The 12,520-nt window shown below is 40.4% G+C and overlaps 1 non-coding gene across 1 annotated transcript; it reads right to left on the reverse strand.

The window, feature by feature from the left end:
* Positions 1 to 1,228: 1,228 nt before the first annotated feature.
* LOC145603202 (small nucleolar RNA R71) lies at positions 1,229 to 1,334 on the reverse strand. The gene has a single exon (XR_014104733.1). It is a non-coding gene; the product is annotated as a small nucleolar RNA R71 (small nucleolar RNA).
* Positions 1,335 to 12,520: the final 11,186 nt, after the last annotated feature.

Here is a 12,520-nt window from a genome sequence, read left to right on the forward strand (position 1 = left end):
CATTTGACTTTCATTTGATCCAAAAAGCTTTATTTGAATGTGTTGACTTTGATTTGACTTAATTAGCTTTATCGAATGAATTTAACTTTCATTTGATTCAAAAAGCTTTGTTTTAATGTGTTTGACTTTCATTTGATTAAAAAAAGCTTTGTTAAATGAGTTTGAATTTCATTTGACTCAATTAGCTTTGTTAAATGCATTAGAATTTGACTTTCATTTGACTCAATTAACTTCGTTGAATGCATTTGACTTTCATTTGATTTTAAAAGCTTTGTTTGAATGTGTTTGACTTTCATTTGGTCCAAAATGCTTCGTTGAATGAGTTTGACTTTCATTTCACTCAATTAGCTTTGTTGAATGTATTTGACTTTCATTTGATTAAAAAAGCATTATTTGAATGTGTTTGACTTTCATTTGACTCAATTAACTTTGTTGAATGCATTTTACTTTCATTTTATTCAAAAAGCTTTATTTGAATGTTTGACTTTCATTTGATTCTGATGAGTGACATTTATGGCACTCATTTGGTCCCTTTTTGGATGAATTCTATTTCATTTTATCTCTCTTTTCTTTAGTTTTCCTTAGTTTTATTCTAGTTTTCTTCATTTTATGCTTTTTGTAGTTAGTTTCTCTATTTTATGCATTTTTCTAGTTTACTTGCTATTTTTCCCTTTTACTTGCTTTTTATCCTTTGATTGTAGGTTGTGATTGATTGTCCAAGGATTCCCGAGCTTCCTCTCCATAGTTTTCCATTGATTTTTATGCCTAAAGCTTGTGCAAGAAGTCTCAAGTCAAAGGGAGGTCCAAGGAGCATGCTTCAAGGTCTTGTATATGCCTTCCTCATGGCTTCTACCCTTCAAGAAATTCAAGGAAATTCCTGCCTACCTTGTCCTCCATCACCATCATCTAGGATGTGTGCACCGCATGAGCTAGGACGAAGAAGAAGAGAAGGAAGCAGCAGAGATGTGCGCGCGCACTCAAGGAGTGTGCGGCCGCACATCTGTCGAGTGCGGCCGCACACCAGGTGCGTGCGGGCGCACCTGTCTGGGTGTGCTCCCGTGCGCACCATTCTTTCTCCTCCGAGCGCCCATACCGGCGTGGGTCTATTTTTGGACGACTTTCCCAACTTCCTCTTTGTATTTGGTAGTTATTTCTTTCCTTTTATAGGGATGATGTCACCAAAGCTTTCTTGTTCCGATCCGTTTCTATCCTCAAAAGAAAACGGCGGAGGCAAGAGCTTTGATTCAAGGGTTCAAGCAAAAGCCAAATGAAAGTCTCTATGAAGCATGGGAAAGATTTAAGGATTATCAAAGGGAGTGTCCACACCATGGGATTCCTACCTATCAAATCATACATATCTTCTATGGTGGTTGAGTTCTCATGGGAGAGCAAGTTTGGATGCCGGAGCCGGAGGCCCAATCATGAACAAAACGGAAGAAGAAGTGGTTGATGCAATTGATGAAGTGGTTCGTCATTACATGAATTGGCAAGAAGTGGAGAGAGAACCAACAAGCAAGGGTTACTCGATCGAACAACTTAGTGCCATCAATGATTTGACTACTTTGATTGCGGATTTGGGGAAAGAAGTTATGTCTCTCAAAGAAAAGCTTGAGAAGCTCCCTTCCCAAGCTCCAATTCTTCCCTCCCAAATTAAGGGGAGAGGTACATCTTCTCACTCTAACTCCAATCTTTCTTCTTGTTGCATGATTGTGGAATGTTGGCCATGTGAATTATGTGGAATGAATGATCACAATACTTCTATGTGCCCAAATGTTCCTTGTAGTGGATGTGATGGAAGTGAAATGGAACATGTGAATTATGTCAATAATCATGCTTGTGAACCTAGAATTCATGTTCAAAGGAATGTTGGAAATAGGAATTATCATATGAATCATGATGATTATAACCAAAATGGAGGTTGTAGAAATCATGGATACCAAGGGATTCATGGTAACTATAACCATCGTGGTTGTAATGGTCATGGTCATGGCCATAGACATGGGGATCATAATCAAGGTTATGATAACCATAGTCAACAAAGAAGCCAAAATCAAACTAGGGGTAATTGGAATAATCAAACTAGGGGATATTTTCAAGCAAATTTTCAAGATGGTTCTCCAATTGATTTAGTTCCAAATGCTCAAACTTCAGATGATAATTCCTATGATCATTCATTTTCTTCTAGGGAATTTTTGGAAAGTGTCATTGAGAAACAAGCCAAAACTTTGGAAATGTGTACGGTTTTAAATGAAGAGAAGTTTAATTACATGTTGGCTTATAACAAGGATTTGAGTGAAAAACTTTCTCAATTGACTAGTGTGTTAAAGGAATATGCAAACTCTTCTTCTTTGACTCCACCTAGCCTAGATTCCAGGAACCCTATGGATGCCATTGTTACTAGAAGTGGTAAGGTCCTTGAGGGAGGTGTGCCTAAGAAGAGTGTTGCTAGTGCGAGCACTAGTAAGAATCCCATTGAAGTTGAAGGTGGTGAATGTCCTTTGAGTGAAAATGTTGATGTAGAACGAGTAGAGAAGGTGATAGAGAAAGAGAAAGAGGTTTGCAAACCAAGGCTTCCCTATCCCCAAAGACATAATAGATATAAGTTGGATGAGCAATTTGGGAAATTTGTAGAGATGCTTAAGCAACTTCATCTAACTCTTCCTTTCACCGATGTTGTTGAACAAATGCCAAACTATGCTAAGTTCCTTAAGGAGATTTTGAGTGGAAAAAGGACTTGTGATATGGTGGAGACCATTAGCCTTACCGAGCATTGTAGTGTAATCATCATGAATAAGATGCCTCCTAAGTTGAAGGATCCCGAAAATTTTTCCATCCCTTGTGCCATCAACAAGACCCAAATTGATAATGCCTTATGTGACTTAGGAGCTAGTGTTAGCCTTATGCCATATTCGGTTTATCAAAGATTAGGTCTAGGAGAAATTCTACCTTCCAAGATTACTTTGCAATTAGCCGATAGGTCGATCAAGATTCCTAAGGGAAAGGTAGAAGATGTGCCTTTAAGGGTTGGGAAATTTGTTATTCCGGTTGATTTTGTAGTGTTGGATATGGATGAAGATGCTACAATACCTATCATCTTAGGTAGACCTTTCCTTGCTACATCGGGGGCTATGATAGATGTTAAAAGTGTTAAGATTTCTCTTAAGATTGGAGAGGAAGTAGTTGAATTTGACTTGAATGAAGGAATGAAATATCCCTCTTCTTCTATAGAAAATTGCATGAGAGTTGAAGTGCTTGATAATATTGTGAATTCCATGCATGAGCACTTGCTCACATCTAATGATCCTCTTGAGTGTGACAAGAGGAAAATGCATGTCGTTTTCTACCCTTTCCCCAAGCCAAACTAAATTTGTAAACACCTAACCAACCTTATATGAATATAGGGTAAGTTAAGGGTCGGTCCCAAGCGAATGCAATGTTGAAAACTAAAGTCTAAGTCAAGCTACCTCGGAGTCGAAAATGAGATATTGGTTGGTACTAAAATGAACTAGATCAAATTCAACAAATAGTCAAAGGTCTAAACACTAGGGATATGGGTTCCACATGCAAAATCAATGATAATGCTAGATTAAAGCTCAATCAATTAATTCAAGTATTGCAATGGACAAACAATAGTAGCAATCAAGAGAGTTCAAATACTATCTCCTATAGGCCAATCTAGTGGTCACTATGAAAGGCAAACCAAAAGAAGAATCATAAGCAAACTCAATCAATTAGAGCAACCTTTAAATCAATTGGTCATGTCATTAAGAGTTGCAATGCAATCTAGATTAATCTTATAGGGTGATCAATCCTAATCTAATCAATCTCATGCAAAACTATGTCAACCAATTTAATTGCAACAAATCAACCAATCAAAGAGCATCAACTAGCATTTCCATTAATCAAACATGCTTCCCCCTTTCCCTAGCAACTAATCTACTCACTAATCATGGTGAAATTCAAGAACAAATAACTAGAAATTGCATTGATCATCATTCTATATCAAAATCTAATAGAAATCAAAGTATTCAATATTATCAAACTCAAATCCAAGAAAAACAAACATCAAGCAAAAGAATCAAATAACAAGTAAGTAAAAGATGAAAGAAAGAAGAGAATCTCACTAAAATTGATGATTGAAAATGAAGAAATCCAAACTTGATTGATCAAATGTTGAGTTACAAATCCAAAACCAAGAACTTCTCTCTAACTTCTCTCTCTAAAACTAAGCTAATGAAAATTATCAAAAAGTTAGATTCAAAAAAAGAAATACAATTCTATTTATAGGCTAAGAAGAAATCGGCAGCTCCCGCGGTCTCTCTCGATAAACCCGCGCCTGCGGAAAAATGGGTACGGAACCCTCCGCGGGCTGCCTGGGCAGCACCCGCGCCCGCGGCCTCAGGGGCCCGCGCCCGCGCCCGCGGCTTGATGATCCGCGCCCGCGGCGAAGTCCCCTGCTCCCAAAGGCTGATCAGGGGAGCCGCGGTCTCTCTGAGCGGAGAGACCTCTCCAAATTGTCCGCGCCCACGGAGAGACCGCGGGGCAACCGCGGCTAGTTCCTGCCAACTTTTGGCACTTTTGAACAATAAAAGCCCGCGCCCGCGGCTTGAAGTCCCGCGCCCGCGGCCTGGTGGAAAGCCATGGAGACCTCTCCGAGGTCTCTCCAAGGCCTCTCTAAGCCCTCTCTAGCCAAATGCTTCTTCCTTGCTTGATCATTGAGGTCCCGAATTGCATCCTTTGCCAAGGTGAATCTTACAATACCTACACAAGTAAACAAAGGAAGGAAATAAAAGGGAAAAAGAGCAAAATAAAGGAAAAACACGATAAAAACACGAGAAACATAAAGAAAGAGGAAAAAGGAGAAACTAAAGGAAAAAGGGCCAAAACTAAAAGAAGAAAGCAACAAAAAGGGAAAGAAATAACCTAAAAGACTACCTTATGAGTGCCATAAATGACACTCATCAGAGTGTGTCGTGTTGAATAAGGAAAAGATAGGTATCCCAACCAAGGAAGTGCAATTGTATGAAGATTTGCTTGATGGAGGCAATATAGGGAGTGAAGAAGAAACTTGTATGGGGATATCAAGTCAAGATGCTTTGCAAGTGGCCTCAACCAAAGAAGGTAAAGGTGTTCCCATGGTAGAGCTAAAACCTCTACCATCAAACCTTAGGTATGAATTCTTAGGCCCTAATTCTACATATCCCGTTATTGTTAGTGCATCCTTGAGTGAGAGCCAAGCTCAAGCGTTATGTGGTGTTTTGAGAAAGCACCAAGGTGCTTTGGGGTACACAATTGATGATCTTAAAGGCATAAGCCCCGCCTTGTGTACACACCACATAACACTTGAGGAGGGCACCCTACCTTCTATCGAACGACAAACGAAACTACATCCCCAAATGGGAGAAGTAGTCAAGAAAGAGATCACCAAGCTTTTGGATGTGGGAATCATATTCCCCATCTCAAGCTCAAGGTGGGTCTCCCCCGTGCATGTCGTTCCTAAAAAGGGGGGTATGACCGTAGTTGAGAATGAGAAAGGTGAGCTCATTCCAACTAGAACGGTCACCGGTTGGAGGATGTGTATAGACTATAGACGTCTAAACACGTCAACCAAAAAGGATCACTTCCCTCTCCCTTTTATTGACCAAATGCTTGAAAGGTTGACTAGGCACAAATTCTATTGCTTACTTAATGGATATTCGAGATTCTTTCAAATTCCTATTCATCCCGAGGATCAAGAAAAGACAACCTTCACATGCCCCTATGGTACTTTTGCATATAGAAGAATGCCCTTTGGATTGTGTAATGCTTCGGCGACCTTTCAAAGGTGTATGATGAGCATTTTTGGGGACATGCTTGAAGAGGAAATAGAAGTCTTTGATGAGTGGTATTTATACCACTCTTTTATCCTTTTCTTTAAGGATTTTCCCCTTCACTTGGCACTTGTTTGAGCCTTTTCAAGCACTTTGTTTTAGTTTGCTTTGCCTTGTTCCTTTTTGTGTTTTCCCCTCCTTTTTCCTTTGTTTTTGGCCTTGCTTTGTCGCTTTCCCTCTTTTCTATACTTATGTTTGTGTATGAGTGTTTGAGTAGGTTGAATGGAGTGCTCGTGTGATTCTGCTCGAGGCTTAGTCAACCTTTTTGAGTGCATTGGAATAGCGGCAGAGAGGAGCATGGATTTGGAGAAGAGTCCGGAGCTTTCAAGAGGAGCGGCCGCTCACCAGAGAGGAGCGCCCGCTCCATTTTCTTATCTGATCCCCTGTTTTCCAGACTTATGGAGCGTCCGCTCCACCAGAGAGGAGCGCCCTCTCCACACCTGGAGTGCCCGCTCCTGTCTGGGAGAGCGCCCGCTCCAGTAAGGCGGCTGTTTTGATTAATACCCTCTAGAGCGTCCGCTCACCCTCGATGGAGCGGCCGCTCTCGTGGGTATTTCCGTGCATTTTAATCCATCTTTAGAGTAATGTGAGGGCCATATAAAGACCCCTAGGTTTGTAATGAGTTTTTCATGTACATTTTAGCCCTAATCTAGTGAGAGAAACTTCATTAGTAGAGAGAGAAAGTGTGGATTTTCCATTGATGAACTTGGATATTGAAGAAGGAGCTTGATTGAATCTTTGTAAATCTTCATCTTCAATTAATGAGCAATCTCTTACTCTCTTTCTTTACTTTTGTATTTAGTTTTGTTTGCTTATTTTGATTTTCCTTCTTTGCTTATTGATCATGTTGATGCTTATTGATTTGATGATTGATATTGTTTTCAATATGGTCTGTGAGTAGTCACCTAGCCAAGGGTGTGGGGATGGTGTAGTTGTTGATTGATTCATGCTTATGATGTTGGGGTTTTGTTAATGGTGATTAAAGTCTTTGTATGTTTGATATTCTTTAATCTTCTTACAAGTGCAACTTGTTAGTTGATTAAAGGTGAATCTTTGCTAACATGAAACGGAAGCTGACTTAGTTAAGGTTCATTGTTATCGATAGTTCCCTTGGTGCTTAGTTATATTGATTTTTAATCATTCTTAATCTCTAGTTTAATCTCTTAGTTTTTCACACTTCTTGTTCCGAGGTAGCTTAAGTATTAAGTAGTAAATGTGGTGTTTATGCATGTCTCCTTGTGGTTCGACCCCTATGCTTGCCTTATACTCGTATTAGGTTTGTTTAGGTGTATAAATTATATTTGATCTAGGGATAGACAAATTGACGACGCGTTTATTCCCTTGTCAGTTTTATGGATGATTTTTCTGTGGGAGGTGTTTCATTTGAGGATTGCCTCAAAAATCTTGAAAAATGCCTTAAGAGATGTGAAAAGGTCAATTTGGAGCTTAATTGGGAAAAATGCCACTTCATGGTGGAAGAAGGGATTGTTCTAGGCCATAAAATTTCTCATAAAGGCATTGAAGTTGACAAGGCTATGATTGAGGTGATAGAGAAGTTGCCCCCTCCGGTCAATGTGAAAGGGGTAAGATCGTTTTTGGGTCATGCCGGATTTTATAGAAGGTTTATCAAAACTTTTCTCTCATTGCTAAGCCCTTAAATGATCTTCTCCAAAAAGATGTTGATTTTGTCTTTGATGATGCTTGTTTGGAAGCTTTTAATAGATTGAAGAAAGCTTTGATTTCTACTCCTATTGTCCAATCCCCTAGATGGGATTAGCTTTGATGAATGCATTTGATTTTCATTTGATTTAAAAAGCTTTGTTTGAATGTGTGTGACTTTTATTTGAGTCAATTATCTTTGTTAAATGTATTTGACTTTCATTTGGTTTAAAAAGCTTTGTTTGAATGTGTTTGACATTCATTTGATTCAAAAAGCTTTGTATGAATGTGTTTGACTTTCATTTCACTTTCATTTGATTCATAAAGCATTGTTTGAATGTGTTTGACTTTCATTTGACTCAATTAACTTTGTTGAATGCATTTGACTTTCATTTGATTCAAAAAGCTTTATTTGAATGTTTGACTTTCATTTGATTCAATTAGCTTTGATGAATGCATTTGATTTTCATTTGATTTAAAAAGCTTTGTTTGAATGTGTTTCACATTAATTTGACTCAATTAGCTTTGTTGAATGCATTTGACTTTTATTTGATTAAAAAAGCTTTGTTTGAATGTGTTTGACTTTCATTTGACTTAATTAGCTTTGTAGAATGCATTTGACTTTCATTTTACTCAATTAGATTTGTATGAATGTGTGTTCACTTTCATTTGATTCAATTAGCTTTATTATTTTATAAGTTCATTAGAAAGAGCATGTTGAAAATGGGAATGCTTCTTACTTATTTGCCCGAATTTGCTTGATTTTAGTTCTACAAGACCTTAAAACCTTATGAATTGCTTTGTATTTGTGATTTCTTTTGTGAGGCAGTTATGAATACATATATTTGATATGACTCAAGCCTTTTCAAGTTCATTAGAAAGAGCATGTAGAAAATGGGAATCCTTCTTCCCATTTTGGCCGAATTTGCTTGATTTTGGCTCTACAAGACCTTAAAACCTTATAACATGCTTTATATTTGTGATTTATTTTCTTAGGAAGTTATAAATACATATATTTGACATGAATCAAGCCTTTTCAAGTTCATTAAAAAGAGCATGTATAAAATGGGAACACTTCCTCTCATTTTGCCCAAATTTGCTTGATTTCGGTTCTACCAGACCTTAAAACCTTATAACTTGCTTTGTCTTAGCGATTTCTATGCTTAGGTAGTTACAAATACATATATTTGACATGATTCAAGCCTTTATAAGTTCATTAGAAAGAGCATGTAGAAAATGGGAACGCTTCTTCCCATTTGGGCCGAATTTGCTTGATTTTGGTTCTACAAGACCTTAAAACCTTATAACATGCTTAGTTTTTGTTATTTCTTCTCTTAGGAAGTTATAAATACATATATTTGACATGAATCAAGCCTTTTCAAGTTCATTAGAAAGAGCATGTAAAAAATGGGAACGCTTGTTCCCATTTTGCCCGAATTTGCTTGATTTCGGTTCTACTAGATCTTAAACCTTATAACTTGCTTTGTCTTAGTGATTTCTATGATAAGGAAGTTACTAAGACATATATTTGACATGATTCAAGCCTTTATAAGTTCATTAGAAAGAGCATGTAGAAAATGGGAACGTTTTTACCATTTGGGCCGAATTTTGTTGATTTTGGTTCTACAAGACCTTAAAACCTTATAACATCCTTTGTTTTTGTGATTTCTTTTGATAGGAAGTTATAAATACATATATTTGACATTAATCAAGCCTTTTCAAGTTCATTAGAAAGAGCATTAAAAAATGGGTGCTTCTTCCTATTTTGCTCGAATTTGCTTGATTTCGGTTCTACCAGTCCTTAAATCCTTATAACTTGCTTTGTTTTTGTTATTTCAATGATTAGGAATTATAAATACATATATTTAACATTATTCAAGTTTTTTTTAGTTCATTAGACAGAGCATGTAGAAAATGGGAATGCGTCTTACTATTTTGCCCGAATTTGCTTGATTTTGGTTCTACAAGACCTTAAAACCTTATAACTTGCTTTAGTTTTTTGATTTCTTTTGTTAGGCAGTTATAAATACATATATTTGTCATGAATCAAGCCTTTTCAAGTTCATTAGAAAGAGCAAGTTGAAAATGGGGCTTGTTTAGGGTATTTTTACCCTAGACAAGTGGACCAATGAAGAGGTGCCACGTTTCAGAGGCTGGCAGGTCACCCTTGACCAATCTCCAGTTGACACGTGGCCTCTCTAGATACTTTCATAGAATTGCGGCCTTCAAGGGCCCAATTCCCCAAAATCCGCTATTTGGCGGCGCAGCCCATCAGTCCTAGGTTAGAATAACCTAGGGAGGGGCACTTTTCCCAATGACCATATAAATAGGGAGATATTCCCCCAATTTGGGAGACATTCAGAAATTTACCATCATTTATTACATCCTACTTTCTCTCTCATCAGAGAACTCCTGAGCTTGGAATCCAAGCAGATCCCCACCTAAATTTCCGCACTTTTTATTCTCCTTCATGTTACTAACTTGAGCATTGGAGGCGGAGCACCACCCAACCGCTGTCTTCGTTATTTTCGCAGGTACAGAGTCAGCAGGACCAGTCTTCGAGTTGTAACTCTCCCAAGGGACAAAAACACCCAAAACACTTGGCGCCGTCTGTGGGGAGAGTACCTCAAGATGGTTCAAAATTCTGTACCAATTCTCAACTCTAAATCTCTACGTCCAGTTACTCAGGCGGGTAACCAAGAGGACTTGCAGCCGGTTATTCAAATGCAAGGTTTTGAAATCCCTCTGCCTCTGCTTCAGCCTCAGCCAGAGGTATTCACTGAGGAGGAGGAGGAAGAGGACAATGATGTGGAGACCTACATAACCAAAGATGGCACCCTCATCTCTAAATCTATTAGTTCCAGAGATCAACTAGAGCGAAATCTAGACCAGGCGGGTCCAAGCAGGCGGCCCAATGGGAGGTCAGACGGGGAAACCCGGAAGACCAGAGGAGAAGCTCTAGTCACCCGGAATGAGCTCATGAAATTCATGAACTCCTTGAAGGGTGAAATTAAGGAGATGATCAACAACAAGGCAGGCTCTAGTAAGAGTCCACCGGCTAAAAAGACTCCCAATGATGGGAAGAAGAAGAAGCCGGTCAAGGACAGGCAGCCAACTCCTCATCCAAAGGTTTCCCCAGAGGCAGCCCCGGCAACCCCAGCCGGAGGCTAAAAAGACGTCTACCTTCGATTCTAGAGATGTCATCAATCGAAGGAGGCAGCAACAGTATGAGTCAGCTTCTACCTCAAGCGTTCCAGACAGCTTCAAGGAAGCTTCTGCAAGGAATTCTATGTCCTTGCATGAGAGTCGGACAGGCGGTAAATCCGTCAACACCGAACCTCAACTGATGATAGGGTCTATGCCATACGCACCCTAGGCGCAGTATGGGAAATATGGCCTCCAGTATATGCAGCCACCCCCATTTGGAGGTCAGGCGGCATATACCAATGTCCAGCCACTGGACTGGCAGCCGCGGCTAATGAGGCTAAGCGAACAACCGTCTGCCTTTGCAGCAAATATAACCGAGCCGGCTCAGCCGGCCAAGGTTAAAAATATTTTGGTTGGTGCTTATGATGGCACCACCAACCCAGAAGACCACCTAATGGCATATACCAACCTAATGTCTTTACAAGGTTGGGACGATGCCACCTGGTGCCGCTGTTTCCCGGCTACATTGAAGGGCATTACCCAGCAATGGTTTGGCAACTTGCCAGCCGGATCTATTGATTGCTTCAAGAAGCTTGCCTTCTTGTTTGCCACCAACTTCTCAATGAACATCCCTGCTAAGAAAACAAGTTTAGACTTGAGCACCATTAAGCAGGGAGAGAGAGAAGGGCTACGCTCATATGTTAGACGGTTCAAACTGGTCAGAATTCAGATCCAGGGGGTGTCTGACGAGGTAGCATTTACAGACTTCTTCAAGGGTCTGAGAGACAGGTCGACTTTTAAGTTCGACCTTGTCAAAAAAGGGGCATTTACACTTCAGGCGGCCCTGAGGGAGGCGGAAAGCTATATATAAGCAACCGAACTCTGCACGCTTGGTAGCCAGTCAGACTCCAAGAAGTCTGACAAGCAAAAAGAGAGCCGATCTGCTCAGCCAGCAAAGAAAAAAGAAGAGAGCAAGAAAAGAAAAGAAGTCTGGGCGGTCAGTGATTCTAAGCAGCCGTCCCAGAAGAAGAAAAAAGAGTTTAAACCATATGTCCCCCGGTATGAGTTTAACAAAGACTGCAACTCCATCCTCATGGAGGTAAAGGACCGGCTGTCCATTGAGAAGCCGAATCCAATGAAGAGTTTTGTCCAGTCACGGAACAAAAATAAGTTTTGCCAATTCCATGAGGAGGTTGGCCATGACACCAACGACTGCTTCAGTTTACAGCGGACGTTGGACCGCCTGGCTGACAAAGGGCTTCTAAAGTCCTACATTTCTAAGTCCCCAGCCGGGGCAAAAAAGAAAAACAAGGGTCAGCCCTCTAAGGCTACCCCCCAGACTACTAGTAGTTCGGATACCGATAGGGATCCGGTCTACACCATAGCAGGCGGATTCTCTTGTGGTGGCCCTACCATCCGGGGCACCAAAAGCCATCTTCGAAAGAAGGATAAGGATGATGATGAGTAGGCGTCTGCCAGCTCTACCTTTCCGGATGTCCTCATTACTGAGAAGGATAGGGGCAGCGTACGCCGCCCGCATGACGACCCGGTTGTCATTGAATGCAAGGTCGCCAACTAGTTAGTTGGGCGCATCCTTATTGACACCGGCAGCTCGTCAGACATCATCAGCCTCCGGTGCTTGCAGAAGCTGAAATACAACTCTAGCAGCATGCATCCGGTCACCCACCCCTTGGTTGGTTTTGGGGGTTGGATGGTCTATCCAGCCGGAAGAATTGACTTACCCATCCGGTTGGGTGAGAAGGGCCAGGGACGGCATATTGTCGTCCGATTCTTGGTCGTCGAGGAGTTGACCGCCTATAACATCATTCTTGGGAGGCCAAACC

This window comes from Chenopodium album, chromosome 21 (genome assembly GCF_948465745.1).
Source record: "Chenopodium album chromosome 21, dcCheAlbu1.1, whole genome shotgun sequence".
In the NCBI taxonomy this organism is placed as follows: Eukaryota; Viridiplantae; Streptophyta; class Magnoliopsida; order Caryophyllales; family Amaranthaceae; genus Chenopodium; species Chenopodium album.